The sequence below is a fragment of the Phocoena phocoena genome, chromosome 4, assembly GCF_963924675.1.
Source record: "Phocoena phocoena chromosome 4, mPhoPho1.1, whole genome shotgun sequence".
NCBI lineage: Eukaryota > Metazoa > Chordata > Mammalia > Artiodactyla > Phocoenidae > Phocoena > Phocoena phocoena.
Window position 1 is genome coordinate 59,106,265 of NC_089222.1, and position 20,401 is coordinate 59,126,665.

General features: G+C 37.6%; 1 pseudogene; it reads right to left on the minus strand.

Annotated features, from left to right (window-relative positions):
• Nucleotides 1-5,034: 5,034 nt before the first annotated feature.
• LOC136122972 (U2 spliceosomal RNA) lies at nt 5,035-5,182 on the minus strand (annotated as a pseudogene).
• Between the last annotated feature and the right edge of the window lie 15,219 nt (nt 5,183-20,401).

Sequence of the window (20,401 nt, forward strand, 5' to 3'; positions counted from 1 at the left end):
GGTGGATTGACGGTAGAATTCTCATCAGTAGCAAAATTGTCGGAAGACAAAGGAAGAATGTCTTCAAACAGCTGAGGGAAATTGAGTTAGAATTCCACACCCAATTAAAAGAATCATTCCAGTAAGGATGAAATAAATCATTGTTTTCAAACAGGGAGTTCTAGAAAGTTTACCACTCATAGATTTTTGCATAAAAACTTACTAAAATTGAACCTAAAGAAAAGGAGTAGGGTGCGAGGACCTACAGTGACTTCAGAAATTGATAACACATATTGGAATAGCAATGAACTGCTAAATGTAAAAAAAACATATTTTTATGTGGGCACTTTTAAAGAATCTATTTAAATAAATCAAGAAACATTGGGAAATGATAAAAATTTACTAAGGACTTATTTAGGAGGATAGAAAAACTGAATAACTTTAGAGTTTGCTAGAGGAATTTATAGATAAATATATATGGCAAATATATCAGACAAACACAGTCAAAAAGAAACAGGAGCAACAGTATTAATATCAAACAAAGGTGATTTCCAGGCAGTAAAAATTAAAAAAATATTAATGTCAAAAATATTACAAATTTAAAAATCAGGAGAAAAAAATGAGGCCCACAATTAGAAAAACAAATCAATAGCCCAGTTAAAAAACGAACAATGGTTATACAAAGGAGATTAATAGAAAAAATACAAATGGCCAAGAAATATGAAAATATATGAAACTGCATTAATAATCAGATAAGTGAAAATAATAAACTATGAAATATATTTTGGCTTTTGGATCAGTATAGATTAAAATACGGATAAAATCCATTATTAATGAAGATGTGAGGAAATAATCACTCAAGTTTTATTCATGGGAGTTAGTTAAATGGGTAGTTCTTTTTGTAAGTAATCTGGTATATAAATAAATTGTAAATTGAGCAAATTATTTGATCCAGGATATAATCCCACTTTTAGAAATTTAATCTAAGGAGATAATTACAAAGATGTTCTTTACATTGTTTATAATACCACCTTGACAATTCAAAGCAATCATTTTAAAGACGACAAGGCAGAGCAGCATAAAACAGGGATGGCTCTTTGGCATCCTTCGTTGTTCTAACTTTTATCTGAGAAACTTTAAACCACTTTAGCCACTGCACTATAGAATACAGAAACATAAACTTTTCCTTTTAACTTGAAAACATGATTTTATTGTCATAAATTAGGAGTGGGCTCAATAAACAACAGGCAACCAAACATATTACCTAATTATCATCAGAAGGATGGACCTAAGATCCTAGCTAAAACCATCCTTCTTGGCAGACATCTTCCATTACATCAACACATTAAGATACCTGCGGTTAATTTATTTTTAAGGATTTCATTATATAGTTCAATATTATGGCTATGGTTTTAAAACCTTCCCCGAAAAATACCTAGGCTACTGTCATTGAGCCCTGTTCCATGGTGGAGTCACAAATGCCAATGTCTGCAGATGCTGGAGAGGTAAAGTAATTGAGTAGAGTAGTCTGGATGAGAAATGTAGTCAGCTGGGGAGCACAGGATTCTTTGAGTATAATCTCAGTTTTTAGCAGTTAGGCAATTTGGTGGATGTTCCCAATGGTTTCACTCAATGAATAAGTCCAGTCTTTGTGGGGAGCCTATGGCAGTGGACAGTGAAAGCTACCAGATTGGGACATTCGATTTAATTTACTATATCACCAGGTCTCTTGTCCATTTCTACGAAAGCAGCTACATTTTCAGAAATGCTGTATCAGCTTTTGCAGAAATTCTGTATCAGCTGAGATTGGCTTGCAATCCTCTAGGACCTTTCTCTATCAGTCATTTTCCATAGAACTAGTATTGTATTTTATGTGCCTGGACATAAAATTTTATTGACTAGCCCAGAATAGTACTTTCCCCACAGGATCTCGTCCAGCCTGTGAGGTATGTTCCACCAACACCTTCTTCAAGAATCAATATTATTCAGGATGAGTAATCTCCATTTCCTATCATCACCCTTCCAGTAATTGAAGTGCATTTTTGACTGAATTGATGAAGAAAGATAAAACTGAATACACTCTAGTTCACAGGTGCTAATCTGTGGTACAGATTAGGACTACATCAGAATTGAAATAGTCCCAGAAGATATTCTAAACAACAACAAAACTATCTCTTTAGACTTGACTGAAATCAGTTTTTCTAACCTCAAAGCTGTTTCTCCCTCCATGTTCCCTATCCCAATGAGTAGGATTAACATCTATCCAGTTCTCCAAGCCAAAAACACAAGTATGTCTTTGATTCCCATTCCTTCCCAACTACCTCTCTTCTAACAACTCTCACCTTGTCTTGTCAATTTTATCTTAATTGACTCTAATTCATCTACTGCCTTTACTATAATTAAGGATACTATCATTTTAAAAGGCCCCTGATCGTTCTCCTTTGATCCATCCTTGTCCCCTGTAATTTGCTTCCTACACTGCAGCCTAAGTAAGTGATCTTTTCAAGATGCAAATCTGATTATCTCACTTGACCACTTAAATCTTTTCAGTTGTCTTCAGGTAAAGGTTCCATGGCTTAACATGGAGGTTATAAAGCTTATAAGGTCCATTAGAATGATGTCTGTTTACCTTTCAATCTCATTTTTTACCACTCCCCTTTGGACCATTCTGAGCTATATTCAGTTTTTCCAATAGTGCCTTTCTCTTTCCCTAACCTTTAGTTCTTTGAACAAGTTCTTGCCTCTGGGATCCTCTTACACCTGCTCTTTACCTGGCTAACTTATGAGAACATTTCAAGTCTTACTGGGATATCACTTTGTGTAGGATGACTTCTCTGATCCTTAATCCTGGTTCAGATGCCCCTTCTGTTGTACTAACTCCATAGTACTTATTGTACCAAACTGTAATTGTCTGTTTACTTACCTGTATGCAAAACCCCAGTGCACCAGATGATAAATTCCTGAAGGTTGAAGTTATATTTGTTTTATTTGTCTAGCACTTAGCACAATGGTAGGTGAAAAATATGCTTAAATATTCACTAGACGCTAAACATTCACTAACTAATGAATGAATAAATGAATAAATGAACTGGAATAGATCTTGGCTAGGAATATTACTGGGAGTCCAGTCTATCGAGAACCAGACTAGGCCAAACTGAGGCTATTGTGGGCTAATATTAATATAAACGGTCTTTTACATATATTAAGAAGATTCGAATATTTTCAACATTTAGCATTGCTAAAAATATTTTTGAACTAACGTCAAATAAGCATTAATGGCAAAGTGCCTTTTAGTAAACAGATGCCATTCATATTGTTATGAACACTTAACAAGTGCCAGCAATGTGTGAACCTCTAGGCAGAATGTTGTGTTAGACAAAGTTTCTGCTTGGGAACTAAATTTGACAGACAATGTGCAAACACAGTACAGGCCTGGGTTATGCTCAACAGAAGGAGGAGTGATAAGACTCTCCAGTCTGTGTGTAAGCTTTTTTCCCAACAGGATATGAAATTCAATATTTTGGAGAATGTTTAAAAATCTGTGTCACTGGGAATTTGAGGGTTACCAGCGGGGGCCCATGAGTCAGACAGGTAAGTCCAAAACCGGCTCTTCTGTTTACCACTTAGAGGAGATCCTTAGTGGTGCTGAACCTCAGTTTTAAGTATTCATAAGATAACAATAATAATAATAATATCTGTTTCTGTGATGATTAATTTTATTTGCCAGCTTGACTGGGTTAAGGGATGCTCAGATAGTTGGTCATTATTTCTGGGTATGTCTGTGAGGGTGTCTCAGGATGAGATTAGCATTTGAATCAGTAGACTGAGTAAAGCAGATTGCCTTCTCCAATGCAGGTGAGCATCACCCAATCCACTGAGGGCCTGAATAGAAAAAGGAGGAGGAGGAAGGACTAATTTGCTCTCTTTTCTTGATTTGGGATGCCCATATCTCCTTCCTTTGGACATTGAAACTCCTGGTTCTCGGGTCTTTAAACTCTGGGACTTACAGCAGCAACCCCTCTGGTTCTCAGGCCTCTGGTCTTGGGCTGGATTATACTACTAGCTTTCCTGGTTCTCTAGATTGAAGATGGCATACTGTGGAAATTCTTGGCCTCCATAACCATGCAAGCAAATTCTAATGAAAAATCTCCTCTCACATATCTATATATATATATCCTATTGGTTCTGTTTCTCTGGAGAACACTGACAAATAATCTCAAAGATTTATTGTGGTGAAGATTAAACAACATTGAATATTTAAGATTCTTGGCATAGTACGTGGAACATAGAAAGTACTCTCAGTAAATGTTAGATACTAAAATTCTTTAGTCCAACACTAACGTTTCACTGATTTTGAAACCAAGATGTTAAATGAAATCACCTATGGGCTCACAGCTAGTTAGTAAAAGGCAGAAGACTGCAACTAAGATCTTCTGATTCCTCTTTATCTCCCTTATACCTGGTGCCCTTTACCTGATTGTTTGAATACAGTACATGAATACAAACTGAGGAGGTATCATAACCCATGGTGTCTCAGGGTCAATATTCTTATGAAATATAAGCATTGTTTAATTTCTTGTCACTCTGCCCATCTTCTATGTCAGTTATGAGCAGTAATAAGGAGAAAAGAACATGGAGAATTATGTAAGCAAAGAAAATGCCATGATCTGAAGAAAAAAGTAATGAGGTTAGAAAGAATGTTAGCTGTGTAGACTTGTTCTTTTATGCTATAAATGTAGTACCAAGATGGCAAGTATATATTTGATTAAATGTAGTGATAAGTATATATTTGATATCAGAGGGGGCAATTTGATGATCAAAAGGAACATACCTTGTTCATTAATTTTATCAGCTAGTAGAGATGCATGAAAATTTAAATATTTATTCTTGATTTTCTACTTTAAAATATGTTTTAAAATGCAAATATTCTAATATGTTAAAAGGGATTTGGATCTAAAAATATTTTTCTTTCTTTTTAAATTGAAGTTTAGTTGATGTACAATTAAAAACACTTTTCTGGTGAATGGGACATATGATAGGTGGATGGGTTTGTGTAAGGGGTTGCCAGAAGGATAAAGATGATCAGCAAAGCATACTTTTAAAATAATAATTCTTGATTCTGCCAGTGTTCATTTTTCAAAACTTATAGAACTAATAAGAACAGATACTACACTTGATCTTAGCCAAAATCCCAAGAGGTGATACATTTTCACGTCCAGCCATGACTAAGATATTCATTTTGGACTTAATCTCCTGACCTAAACAACCATAAAACAGGAAAAATAAATAAGGTAATTGTTTTCAGGAACTGGTAAACAGGCAGTGCAGGACTGTGGTCCTTGAGAGAAGGGAAACACATGTAATGAGCTCCCTGTTTACCCCAGCTTTCTGTCCTGAGTCATTTTCCTAACTGTGGTGCAGGTAGGTTGAACCCAAGCAGAAACCAGAGGTCTACCTCTGATGAGACAGAAATCAGAGTTTAGGGCTGCAGAAATGGCTGGAATTTGTGTAGCAGAGATTGGAAACAAGAGAGGAGAGTGTATGAGGAGTACCCAGAAGTTGGCAGGTGGGTTTTGCTCATGTCTTTCAATAAGCAGATCTTGTACTGGGTAAAACCCCTCAAGGGCTAGCATACAGCAACTGTGCAAAAGGTTAAGAAATAAACTGATGAAAAAGAGGCCACAGAGTGCTGGGAGATGAATGTCACCCCATCCAGAGTGGAGAGAACTTATTGTCTACCTCAAAAATCCAGCGAAAAGTGGATTAGGGCACACTTTAATAGAAAAAAATCCCACACCTTACAGTAAGTGCTATGCACTATGACTAGGGATAAAACTCAAATAGACTCATCCTGACAAAACATAAATCAATAGAAATTATCCAAACTAAAGCAAAGAAAGAAAAAAGATTTTTAATAAATGTACAGAGACATAGTAATTTGTGAAACAATATCAAGTAACACATCAAGTTACATATAACACATATGTAATTGGAGCCTCAGTGCGAGAGGAGATGCAAAACTGAGCAAAAATATATTTTAAGAAATAATAGCCAAAAGTTTCCTAAATTCGTCAAAAAACACCAAGCTAGGAATAATCCCAGAAGTTCAGTGAATCCCAAGTAAGGTAAATACAAAGAAAGCCACGCTAGGAATATAAATGTCAAACTGCTGAAAATCAAAGATAAAGAGAAAAATACTGCAGCCAGAGGTAAAAAGATACAATAATGCATGGAAACAATGATAAGAATAATAGCTCATTTCTTATCGGAAAAAATAGAGGCCCAAAACAAGGGCATGAAATCTTCAAAGTAATTAATCAACAACAAAATGTCAACCAGAAATCTGTATATGGTAAAAAAAAATGAAAGAAGTTTTTGATAGTTTTGTGCTACACAAAATGCTGAAAGAGTTTTTTCAGGTTGAAGAAATAGAAAACAACAGAAAGGAATGAAGAGCACTTGAAATGACAACAATTTAGGTGAATGTAAACAAAACCCTACCTTTTTCATTTCTTGATTTCTTTAAAAGACAACTGAGAGTTTAAAACAAAAATATCACATTTCTGTGTGGCTTATAATATACACAGAAGGAAAATCTATGACAACAATAACACAAAGGATAGGAGAGAGGTAAACAAAATTATAGAATGTGCTGTTCTAAGGTTCTTATATTTTATCTGAAGAGGTACAATACTGTTTTAAAGTAGGTGACAGTAAATAAAGGATAAATACTGTACTTACTAGAACTACCAAAAGATTAATGAGATATACAACTCAAAAGTCAATAGGCAAAATAAGATGGAATACTAAAAGTATGCAGTTAATCCAAAGGAAGGAAGATAAGAAGAAAGGGACAAAAACAATTAGAAACCAACTGTATCAGTAATTAAAAGAAATGAAAATGGACCAAATACTTTAAAGGCAGGGATAGTCAGATTGCACATAAAAACACAAGACTCAAGTGTGTGCTATCTTAAAAAAATGTGCTGTAAATATAAAGACTCAGAAATAAAAGGCAAAAAAAAAAGAAGCCATAAAACACTAAGCTATTCATAAATGAAAAACTCTCAGAAAACTGGGAATAGGAGAGAACTTCCTTAATCTCATAAAGGGCATTTACTAAAAACATACAGCAAATATTATACCTAGTGATAATATATTGAGTGCTTTCCCTCTAAGATTGGGAACTAAGCAAGGGTATCTGTCCTCACTTTTTTTAACTTGTACCAGTTGTCCTATTCAGTGCAACAAAACAAGAGTAAAAGGCATGCAATTGGGAAGCCAGAAGTAAATTTACCTTTAGTTGCAGATGACATCTTTGGATTTGTAGAAATCCTAAGAAATCTAAAAAAACACTACGAGAACTAATTAATATTTTGGAGGAAGATTTCAGAATTCAGTATTGTTCAATATAAAAAAATCTTGAAAAAGAAAAACAGAGTTGAGGCACTTTCTACTACCTGATTTTAATACAATAAAGATTACAGTATTGGTGTATTGCAATATTGGTGTAATTAAGACAAGTAGATCATATGAACAGCATAGATAGTCCAGGAAAAAATGCACACGTATACAATAATTAATTTTTGAAAAAAGGAGCCAAAACAATTCAATGTTGAAAGGATGATGCTGGAACAATTGTATAAAGTAGCCATTCTCAACCACGGGCAATTTTGTCTCCCACCCCCAACATTTGGCAACGTCTGTAGACATTTTTGATTGTCACAATGGAGTAGGGGCACTACTGGCATCTAGTGGGTAGAGGCCATGAATGCTGCTAAACATCCTACAATGAATAGGTCAGCCTCCTATACAAAGTATTTTCTGACCACAGATGTCAGAGAAATCCTGGAATAAAGGTATGAAAAGAAAAATGAGCTTCCATTCCTACCACAAACTACGTATAAAAATAATCGTGAAAGTCTAGGTCTATGAATCTGAAAAGATTCATAGACCTAAACATGACAGCTAAATTATAAACTATATGGAATAAAACATAGGAGACTATCTCCATGGCATTAGGACAGGCAGGTTTCTTAGGCAGAACAAAAGAAGCATTAGTCATTAAAAAAATAATTGATGAATTATTTTTTGTCAAAATTTAAAAGTTCTTCCCATCCAAAGATGTTATTTGTAGTGAGGTGGATGGACCTAGAGTCTGTCATACAGAGTGAAGTAAGTCAGGAAGAGAAAAACAAACACCATATGCTAACACATATATATGGAATCTAAAAAAAAGAAAATGGTTCTGATGAACCTACAGGCAGGACAGGAATAAAGACGCAGATGTAAAGAATGGACTTGAGTACACGGGATGGGGAAGGGTAAGCTGGGATGAAGTGAGAGAGTTGGCATGGACATATATACACTACCAAATGTTAAATAGCTAGCTAGTGGGAAGCAGATGCATTGCACAGGGAGATCAGCTCGGTGCTCTGTGACCACCTAGAGGGGTGGGATAGAGAGGGTGGGAGGGAGAAGCAAGAGGGAGGGGATATGGGGATATATATATAGCTGATTCACTTTGTTATACAGCAACAACTAACACAACAATGTAAAGCAATTATACTCCAATAAAGACGTAAAAAAAAACAAAAACAAAAGACAATAAACACCTTTTTGATCAATATTAGACAAGACTTTTAGCTTTAATACTGACATCTTGAAATTTGTCTTTATGAGGAAAAAACCCTAAAATGATTAGTGAATGTCTATCTATTAACTGCCCCCCCCCCGCAAAAAACCCACAATGGGATACCACTACATAACCACCAAAATAGCTAAAATTAAAAAGACTAATAGTATCATGACAAAGATGTCATAGTCCATAACAAATGGAATGCTTGACATTACTGGTAAAAGTGTAAAATGTCACAACCACTTGGAAGGTGGCTGGTAGTTTTTTTAAATAGATGCCTACCTAGCAATTTCATTCCTAGGTATTTACTCAAGAGAAATGAGAACATTTGGCCAAAAAAAAAAATGTACAAGAATGTTTATAGAAGCTTTATTCATAACTGCTAAAAACTGAAGATCACCTAAATGTTCATCAACAGAAACTTGCAGATATTGATACAATGGAATAGTACTCATCAATAAATAATGAGCTTCTGATGTACACAAAAATAGGGATACATCTCATCTTGAGTGAAAGAATATAGAAAAGTACATACTGTGTAATTCCAATTATATAAAGTTTAAGAAAGTTCTATGGGGATAGAAATAAGAACAGTGGTTGACGATGTGGGAGCGGGTAATGACTGGAAGGGGGAGTGAGGAAATTTCTAGGGTCAAGGAAATGCTCTATATTTTAGTTTTTGTTATCCTTTACATTTCTCTTTGATTCTTTTTCTTGACTGTATTACCTCTATCCTTCAGTGACAAGTTATTAAAGTTGTATTTTCAACTAAAATTCTCTCTCCCTTTCCTTCACTTTTAAAAAAAATACATCTTTATTGGAGTATAATTGCCTCACAATACTGTGTTAGTTTCTGTTGTACAACAAAGTGAATCAGCCATATGCATACATATATCTCCATATCCCCTCCCTCAGGAGCCTCCCTCCCACCCTCCCTATCCCACCCCTCTAGCTGGTCACAAAGCACCAAGCTGATCTCCCTGTGCTATGTGGCTGCTTCCCACTAGCTATTTTACATTTTTGAAAGTTTAAATGGATAACTGTGTTTTGGATATACATTATGGTGAAGATACAGTGTTCCTTCCACCTGGTGAGATCATCAACTACAAGTTCCTGATTCCTGTTAAGATGTATCTAATCTAGATTGGTCAATTATTAGAGTATCTTTTCAGACTGCACCACACACAGGCTGTGTGTGTGTTAAGCAGGGTCAAAGTTTTTGCAGTTTGTCTCAGATGCTGGGAGGAGAGGACCTCTTTCCTTCTGACGTCACATGCAAGGATGATATGAGCCTGGAGATGGGTAGGGGCAGCCATTTTTGCCTCCACATGAAGGGAGCCTGTGGTGAATAAAGTTAACACAGAGGAAAGTAGAGCTGAGAGAATGAGAGAGATGTTTGATGACACCTTGCATCCAGTTTGCTCCTAGACTTTTTTGTTATGTGAGCTATTAATTAGTGCCTACTCCTTTCTTTTTCTTTTTTTTTTTTTTTTGGCATGAGCTAGTTTGAAGGGCTTCTGCCATTTGCAACCAAAGGAGGCCTGACTAATATAACAGGATTGCTGTTTTAAGAAGCTTCTCAACTAGAGTTTTCAAAGGAGCCTGCAGGAGGTATTCAGTGACCTTACAAAGCAGTAGGAGTTTGACTGACTTTTTGGAAGAATGAAAAACTGAACATACTATATCTCACCTTCATATCTATCGGGGAAAAGCAGATGGATCCAGCAATCTCCTATAATTGCTTACTTGGCTAAATCACTCAGGACTACAGGGATTTGCTATTTTATGAAATTAAAAGAAAGAACAACAGGAGCTATTATCTAACTTTTGAAAAAGAAGAATGCCTGCAGGTTCTTAGGGCCCAGCAGGAAAGAGGTCATAATCAGTTTATTAGTCTTGCAGTAATTAAAAGTTGCATGCTTTGTGCCTTGCTAGGGTTAGCATCAGCTATTTTCTAGTTTCCACACAGGGAGATTTTCCACATTCTCTGGGAAAAGAGTTTAAGATCCCAAATGCTCATCTTTTAATTTAGGTCTCCTCATGGGGAAAAAAAAATAGCTATTCTATAACAATGATTCCAAAGAAATATTGGATCTAAAACCTCTGATTTGGGAGGTCTGAAAGACTATAAGCTATGCCAAAGGGCAGAGGTTAGAGGCAGACATCCTGCATGGAAACCCTTAAATTAGGCCATCCTATTGTTTAGCTTTAACGAGATAACACTCTGGTTGATGCAGGCTGCACAGTGACTCAGTTGCACACTAAGTCTGAAAGGGAGATGTCAGGAGACTAAGGATACCGAAGGGCTCCAAGGGAGGGCAATCCACTAGGGTTTCCTAACCCACCACCTGCTGGGTGTCCTTCAAAGGTACCCCTCACCCCCAAATATGAATCAGAAAATTTGGAAAATAAAGAAAAAAAAATTACTCATGAGTTAAACCATTCTTGGCAACATTTTTTCATATTTCCTTCTGGCATTTTCACCTTAATATATGTTCACATGATTGTAATCACAGTATACATACAGTTTAGCACGTACTTTTTTCAACATTATATTTTCCCATTTAAAAATAATATTTGTAATAAGCATTTTAAATGACTACATACTATTTTTATCTATGAAAGTAATTATTCTATTTTAGAAGAAAATCCCTTTGAGAATTGGAAAAGCTTCTACTCCAGCGATTCTCATCCCTCAGTGTGCTTCAGATTAACATAGAGGCTTTAAAAAGCTCACTGTCTGAGCCTTGTTCTCAGAAATTCAAGAGTGGGCCCAGGCAACAACATTAAAAAAAGTAAAAACAAATTCTTCTAATGTGTTCAGGATTGAGAACCACTGAAATGCCCCCCACCCCTGTAGGTATATATCCTCAAAATTGACGGTACAGCAGTAAGATTCATGGATTCATTGGGTTCAAAAACTTCAGGTTATCACATAGTTTATATAACACAGTTTACATAATTACTACCTGATTTTTAGACAGATTTTTCAATGTTTCCCCATTATAAATAATGCAGCCGTGGACGTGTGGATGTATACGACATTTGTCAGAAGTAGGATTCCCAGGTCAAAGCACATGACAATTTCACGGCTCTTTTTACATATTGCCAAATGGCCTCACTTTGGGGGTCCTCTTACCACACTCCTTCTGTCTCATATGTGTGCATATCAGTATTCAACCAGACTTAAAGGGACCCTTCTGCAGCTCTCTGGAGCTCTTTCTCCTGTCCAGCTCTCTCCTCTACAATAATCTTCCCATCAAATTTGAGCCACTGAGTCCCCTCCAAACTTTAAACTCAGCCTCCCTAAGTTAGCAGAACCAAAGGGCTGTCTGGGTTCCGCCTTTCTGTGTAACATGCAGCATGGAGACTGCCTCTAGGCAGTAATCTGGGGCAAGAGTGCTTGTTTTCCTCCTCTTGGGATTACAGTCCTGTGCTGCTTCTTGTCCAATGTCTGAAAACCATGGTTTCATGTGTTTTTTTCCCTGGTTTCCTAGTTGTTCAAGATGAAAAAAATAAGCCTGGTCCTCCTCTTACTTAACTTTGGCTGGAAGCAAACGTGAGTCCACTTTTACTTAACGTAATTACTAATAAGTTTGGATTTGTTTCTACCAACTTATTCATGCTTTCTATTCCTACACCCTTTTTTCCCTGTCCTTTTTCTCTACTTTCTTTAATTAACTTATTTTTATTTTTTTCTGTGTTGGGTCTTCGTTTCTGTGCGAGGGCTTTCTCTAGTTGTGGCAAGCGGGGGTCACTCTTCATCGCGGTGCCCAGGCCTCTCACTATCGTGGCCTCTCTTCTTGCTGAGCACAGGCTCCAGATGCGCAGGCTCAGTAGTTGAGGCTCACGGGCCTAGTTGCTCTGTGGCATGTGGGATCCTCCCAGACCAGGGCTGGAACCCGTGTCCCCTGCATTAGCAGGCAGATTCTCAACCGCTGCGCCACCAGGGAAGACCTTTTTCTACTTTCTTGATAGTGGTTTTCACAGTGTTCTCCAGAAAGCCCTAGAAGTCCACAGAGACCAGTTTTGGCAGTGTGGACAGGGGTTGTGTATACATGGAAGTAAGTTGTCCTGTAATATATATGGTTTGTAAAATGAGTGCACTGCAAATAAAAAATTTTAAATAAATTTATCAAGATAATTAGTGATGAATTATCTATTTAATTACACAGCCATTCCTGCTTATCCATTTAATATTTACTGAATGAACACATGTATATCAGGGACAAGGCCAGTTTGTATTAGTTCTTTCAGGGAGCTCATCTCTGAAGTATACTACAAGGACTTATTCTAACAATTGAAATTTTCAGGCATCTTCTTTAGTCTATTATATTTGTTTTCAGTGATCATGGTCTCCCTTGAATGAACTCATTTATTTAGTTCTGTATCTGTCTCCTTTACTAGGCTTGATGGATGAGAGGGCAGAGATTTAGGTACTAGCATGTGGTAGGTGCTGGAAAAGTATTTAACTAGTTGAATTGCACAGAATAGTGGAAGTCAAATTGTAGCAGCATTGTCAAAAAAAGAAAGCTATGGTTCCTCCCCCAGTTTTCCAGGCAAAAAGTTGACACTGCCTTTGTTTCACTGCTGTACTCCTGTGAAATATAGGGCTTTACAGATATTAATATGATTGCATCTAGATCTTTTCTGTTGAATATATTTCCATATTATTTATAAGTCTGTTGTTATTTAGATGAACACTGACTTCCCTTTCTACAGATGTGACCTGTCCCTATCAGGTATGGCTCAAGCACATACGTCAGTATCAGCTGCAATGCTTGTTAATAATGAAGATTTTTCTGATCCACTCCCCAAGAACTATGCAATCAGAATCCCTAGGGAGGGATACCTGGCATTTACATTACATAAGTGCCCAGGTGATTCTACCATTGGATAAACATTGGCCTAGGCATTTGGTCCTGATTTATCAAGGAAAATAACCCATGTTTTTCACTAGGGAAGAGGTTCTCACCAACTCTTTTCTGTGCCCCAGTCCTCCCACCCCAGCCATACAGTTGGGTAGAAGGCTCTCCTAGAATACTAATGACTTATCCATTTATGAGTAAGATCATTTTAGAATCCACCCCCTGCTGTACTGTTATCTTTAGAGACTACTAGCAAGTCAATCTTAATTAAGAATGTCAAATGAAAATGAGGTGCAGTTATGGGTTCAGCAGCTAAGTGCTTTTCTTACAAATGAGAGTAAACTCCCAGCTGTTTTGCAGGACCCTTTAGCATAACATATCAATATATTAGTCAGATGTCTTTGTTTGCCACCACCATAGCTCACCTAAGCACTTCGAGATGGGCTACAAGGCAAACTAAAGAACACCTCTCGGATTCTCACACAGAGGATCGGTGTGGACCAGCGCTCAACAGCCTGAGAGGCTTGTCTGCTCACCCACCACGGTGGGTGGGGGCTGGGAGCTGAGGTTCGGGCTTTGGAGGTCAGATCCCAGGGAGAGGACTGGGGTTGGCTGCGTGAACACAGCCTGAAGGGGGCTAGTGCGCCATAGCTAGCTGGAGGGGAGTCTGGGAAAAAGTCTGGACCACCCTGAGAGGCAAGAGACCACTGTTTTGGGGTGCGTGAGGAGAGGGGATTCCTTCCTGTCTGCCGACAGAAGATAGAGCACCACCTAAACAGACTCCAGAGATGGGTATGAGCAGCGGCTATCAGCTTGGACACCACAGACGGGCATGAAACGCTAACGCTGCTGCTGCAGCCATCAAGAAGCCTGTGTGCAAGCACAGGTCACTATCACACGCGCCCAGGAGCCTGTGCAGCCCACCACAGCCAGTGTCCCGTGATCCAAGGACAACTTCCCTGGGAGAACACATGGTGCACCTCAGGGGGTTGCAACGTCACACTGGCCTCTGCCGTCACAGGCTCGGTAGGTAGTTACATTCCAATTATAACTACCGTACCCTACCCTTACCCAGCATGAGTGAGCCACAGCCCACTAATCAGCCGCTGCTTTAACCGCATCCTGTCAGGGAAGGAACAGAAGCCTGAGGGCAACCTACATGCGGAGGTGGGGCCAAATCCAAAGCTGAACCCCAGAAGCTGTGCAAACAAAGAAGAGAAAGGGAAATCTCTCTCAGCAGCCTCAGGAGCAGCGGATTATATCCCCACATCAACTTAAGTTACCCTGCAACTGTGGAATACCTGAAGAGACAATGAATGATCCCAAAAGTGAGGCAGGGGATTTTGGGAGCAACTGTAGACTTGAGGTTTCCTGTCTGCCACTGACTTGTTTCTGATTTTTATGTTTATCTTAGTATAGTTTTTAGCACTTGGTATCATTTGTGGATTTGTTTATTGGTTTGGTTGCTCTCTTCTTTTATTTTTTATTTTAATAATATTTAAAATTTTTTCAATTTTAATTATTTTATTTTATTTAAAAAAACTTTTTTTCTTTCATTTTTTCTCCCTTTTCTTCTGAGCCATGTGGCTGACAAGGCCTTGGTGCTCCAGCCTGGTGTCAGGCCTGAGACTTTGAGGTGGGAGAGCTGAATTCAGGACACTGGACCACCAGAGACCTCCTGGCTGCATGTAATATCAGTCAGTGAGAGCTCTCCCAGAGACTTCCATCTAAACGATAAGACCCAGCTCCACCCGACGGCCAGCAAGCTCCAGTGCTGGACGTTCCATGCCAAACAAATAGCAAGACAGGAACACAACCCTACCCATTAGCAGAGAGGCTGCCTAAAATCATACTAAGTTCACAGACACCCCAAAACACAGCACCGTATGCAGCCCTCCCCACCAGAAAGAAAAGATCCAGTGCTACCCACCAGAACAGAGGCACCAGTCCCCTCCACCAGGAAGCCTACACAAGCCACTGAACCAACCCTACCCACTGGGGGCAGACACCAAAAACAACAGGAACTATGAACCTGCAGGCTGCAAAAAGGAGACCCCAAACACAGTAAGGTAAGCAAAATGGGAAGACAGAGAAATATGCAGCAGATGAAGGAGCAAGGTAAAGACCCACCAGACCAAACAAATGAAGAGGAAATAGGCAGTCCACCTGAAAAAGAATTCAGAGTAATGTTAGTAACAATGATCCAGAATCTTGGAAACAGAATGGAGAAAATAAAATAAACATTTAACAAGGACCTAGAAGAACTAAAGAGCAAACAAACAATGATGAACAACACAATAAACAAAATTTAAAAAACTCTAGAAGGAATGATAACCAGAGTAACTGAGGCAGAAGAATGGATAAGTGACCTGGAAGATAAAATAGAGGAAATAATTGCCACAGAGCAGAATAAAGAAAAAAGAATGAAAAGAAATGAGGACAGTTCTAGAGACCTCTGGGACAACATTAAATGCACCAACATTCGAATTATAGTGGTCCCAGAAGAAGAATAGAAAAAGAAAGGGACTGAGAAAATATTTGAAGAGGTTATAGTTGAAAACTTCCCTAATGTGGGAAAGGAAATAGTCAATCAAGTCCAGGAAGCACAGAGAATCCCATACAAGATAAATCCAAGGAGAAACACACCAAGACACATGTTGTTCAAACTATCAAAAATTAAATACAAAGAAAAAATATTAAAAGCAGCAAGGGAAAAGCAACAAATAACATACAAGGGAATTCCCATAAGATTAACAGCTGATCCTTCAGCAGAAACTCTGCAAGCCAGAAGGGAGTGGCAGGATATAATTAAAGTGATGAAAGGGAAAAACCTACAACCAAGATTACTATACCTAGCAAGGACCTCATTCAGATTTGACGGAGAAGTTAAAACCTTTAAAAAGAAGCAAAAGCTAAGAGAATTCAGTGCCACCAAACCAGCTTTACAACAAATGCTAAAGGAAATTCTCTAGGCAGGAAACACAAGAGAAGGAAAAGACCTACAAAAACAAACTCAAAACAATTAAGAAAATGGTAACAGGAACATTCATATCAATAATTACCTTAAATGTAAATGGATTAAATGCTCCAACCAAAAGACTTAGACTGGGTGAATGGATACAAAAACAAGACCCATATATATGTTGTCTACAAGAGTCCCACTTCAGACCTAGGGACACATACAGACTGAAAGTGAGGGGATGGAAAAAGCTATTCCATGCAAATGGAAATCAAAAGAAAGCAGGAGCAGCAATGTTCATATCTGACAAAATAGACTTTAAAATAAAGACTATTACAAGAGACAAAGAAGGACACTACATAATGATCAAGGGATTAATCCAAGAAGAAGATATAACAATTGTAAATATTTGTGCATGCAACATAGGAGCACCTCAATATATAAGGCAAATGCTAACAGCCATAAAAGGGGAAATCGACAGGAACACATTCATAGTAGGGGAATTTAACACCCCACTTTGATCAATGGACAGATCATCCAATATGAAAATAAATAAGGGAACACAAGCTTTAAATGAAACATTAAACAAGATGGACTTAATTGATATTTATAGGACATTCCATTCAAAAACAACAGAATAAACTTTCTTCTCAAGTGCTCATGGAACATTCTCCAGGAAGGATCATAACTTGGGTCACAAACCAAGCCTTGGTAGATTTATGAAAATTGAAATCATATTAAGTATCTATTCCCACCACAATGCTATGAGACTAGATATCAATTATTGGAAAAAAAACTGTAAAAAATACAAACACATGGAGGCTAAACAATATGCTACTCAATAACCAAGAGATCACTGAAGAAATCAAAGAGGAAATAAAAAATACCTAGAAACAAATGAAAACACAATGACCCAAAACCTATGGGATGCAGCAAAAGCAGTTCTAAGAGGGAGGTTTATAGCAATACAATCCTACCTCAAGAAACAAGAAACATCTCAAATAAATAACCTAACCTTACACCTAAAGCAATTAGAGAAAGAGGAATAAAACCCCCCCAAAGTTAGCAGAAGGAAAGAAATCATAAAGATCAGATCAGAAATAAATGGAAAAGAAATGAAGGAAACAATAGTAAAGATCAATAAGACTAAAAGGTGGTTCTTTGAGAAGATAAACAAAATTGATAAACCACTAGCCACACTCACCAAGAAGAAAAGGGAGAAGACTCAAATCAATAGAATTAGAAATGAAAAAGAAGTAACAACGGACACTGCAGAAATACGAAAGATCATGAGAGATTACTACAAGCAACTATATGCCAATAAAATGGACAACCTGGAAGATATGGACAAATTCTTAGAAAAGCACAACCTTCTGAGACTGAACCAGGAAGAAATAGAAAATATAAACAGAAATATTATAATATTATTATTTATAAAATATTATAATTATATTTATAATATAAAATATAATCACAATCACTAAAATTGAAAATGTGATTAAAACTCTTCCAACAAACAATAGCCGAGGACCAGAAGTCTTCACAGGGAAATTCTATCAAACATTTAGAGAAGAGTTAACACCCATCTTTCTCAAACTCTTCCAAAATATAGCAGAGGGAGGAACACTCCCAAACTCATTCTATGAGGCCACCATCACCCTGATGCCAAAACCAGACAAAGATATCACAAAAAATGAAAAGTACAGATCAATATCACTGATGTACATAGATGCAAAAATCCTCAACAAAATACTAGCAAAGACAATCCAGCAGCACATTAAAAGGAACATACACCATGATCAAGTGTTTATCTTGATCACAGTGTATGATCAAGGGGTTTATCTCAGGAATGCAAGGATTCTTCAATATATGCCAATCAATCAATGTGATACACCATATTAACAAACTCAAGGAGAAAAACCATGTGATAATCTCAGTAGATGCAGAAAATGCTTTTGACAAGATTCAACACCAATTTATGGTAAAAACCCTCCAGAAAGTATGCACAGAGGGAACTTACCTCAACATAATAAAGGCCATATATGACACACCCACAGCCCAACATCGTTCTCAATGGTGAAAAACTGAAACCATTTCCACTAAGATTAAGAACAAGAAAGGTTGCCCACTCTCACCACTATTTTCAACATAGTTTTGGACTTTTTAGCCACAGCAATCGGAGAAGAAAAAGAAATAAAAGGAATCCAAATCAGAAAAGAAGAAGTAAAGCTGTCACTGTTTGCAGATGACATGATACTATACATAGAGAATGCTAAAGATGCTACCAGAAAACTACTAGAGCTAATCAATAAATCTGGTAAAGTAGCAGGTTACAAAATTAATGCACAGAAAACTCTTGCATTCCTATACACTAATGATGAAAAATCTGAAAGTGAAATCAAGAAAACACTCCCATTTACCATTGCAACAAAAAGAATAAAATATCTAGGAATAAACCTACCTAAGGAGACAAAAGACCTGTATGTAGAAAACTATAACACATTGATGAAAGAAATTAAAGATGATACAAACTGATGGAGAGATATACCATGTTCTTGGATTGGAAGAATCAACATTGTGAAAAAGACTACACTACCCATAGCAATCTACAGATTCAATGCAGTCCCTATCAAACTACCATAGGCATTTTTCACAGAACTAGAAGAAAAAATTTCACAATATGTTTGGAAGCACAAAAGACCCAGAATAGCCAAAGCAGTCTTGAGAAAGAAAAATGGAGTTGGAGGAATCAGGCTCCCTGACTTTGGACTATATTACAAAGCTACAGTAATCAAGACAGCATGGTAGTGGCACAAAAACAGAAGTACAGATTAATGGAACAGGATAGCAATCCCAGAGATAAACCCACACACATATGGACACCTTATCTTTGATAAAGGAGGCAAGAATATACAATGGAGAAAAGACAGCCTCTTCAATAGGTGGTGCTGGGAAAACTGGAAAGCTACATGTAAAAGAATGAAATTAGAACACTTCCTAACTCCATACACAAAAATAATGTCAAAATGGATTAAAGACCTAAATGTAAAGCCAGACACTACAAAACTGTTAGAGGAAAACACAGGAAGAACACTCTTTGACAAAAATCACAGTAAGATCCTTTTTGACCCACCTCCTAGGGAAATGGAAATAAAAACAAAAGTAAACAAATGGAACCTAATGAAACTGAAAACCTTTGCACAGCAAAGGAAACCATAAACAAGATGAAAAGACAACCCTCAGAATGGGAGAAAATATTTGCAAATGAAGCAACTGACAAAGGTTTAATCTCCAAAATATACAAGCAGCTCATGCAGCTCCATATCAAAAATCGAACAACCCAATCCAAAAATGGGCAGAAGACCTAAATAGACATTTTTCCAAAGAAGATATACAGCTTGCCAACAAACACATGAAAGGATGCTCAACGTCACTAATCATTAGAGAAATGCAAATCAAAACTACAATGAGGGGCTTCCCTGGTGGCGCAGAGGTTGAGAGTCCACCTGCCAATGCAGGGGACATGGGTTCGTGTCCCAGTCTGGGAAGATCCCACATGCCGTGGAGTGGCTGGGCCCGTGAGCCATGGCTGCTGAGCCTGCGTGTCTGGAGCCTGTGCTCTGCAATGGGAGAGTCCACAACAGTGAGAGGCCCACGTACCACAAAAAATACCAAAAAGCAAAAAAAAAACCTACAAAGAGGTATCACCTCACACCAGTCAGAATGGCCATCATCAAGAAGTCTACAAACAATAAATGCTGGAGACGGTGTGGAGAAAAGGGAACACTCTTGCACTGTTGGTTGGAATGTAAATTGATACAGCCACTATGGAGAACAGTGTGGAGGTTCCTTAAAAAACTACAAATAGAATTACTACACGACCCAGAAATCCCACCACTGGGCATACACCCTGAGAAAACCATAATCCCAAAAGAGTCATGTACCACAATGTTCACT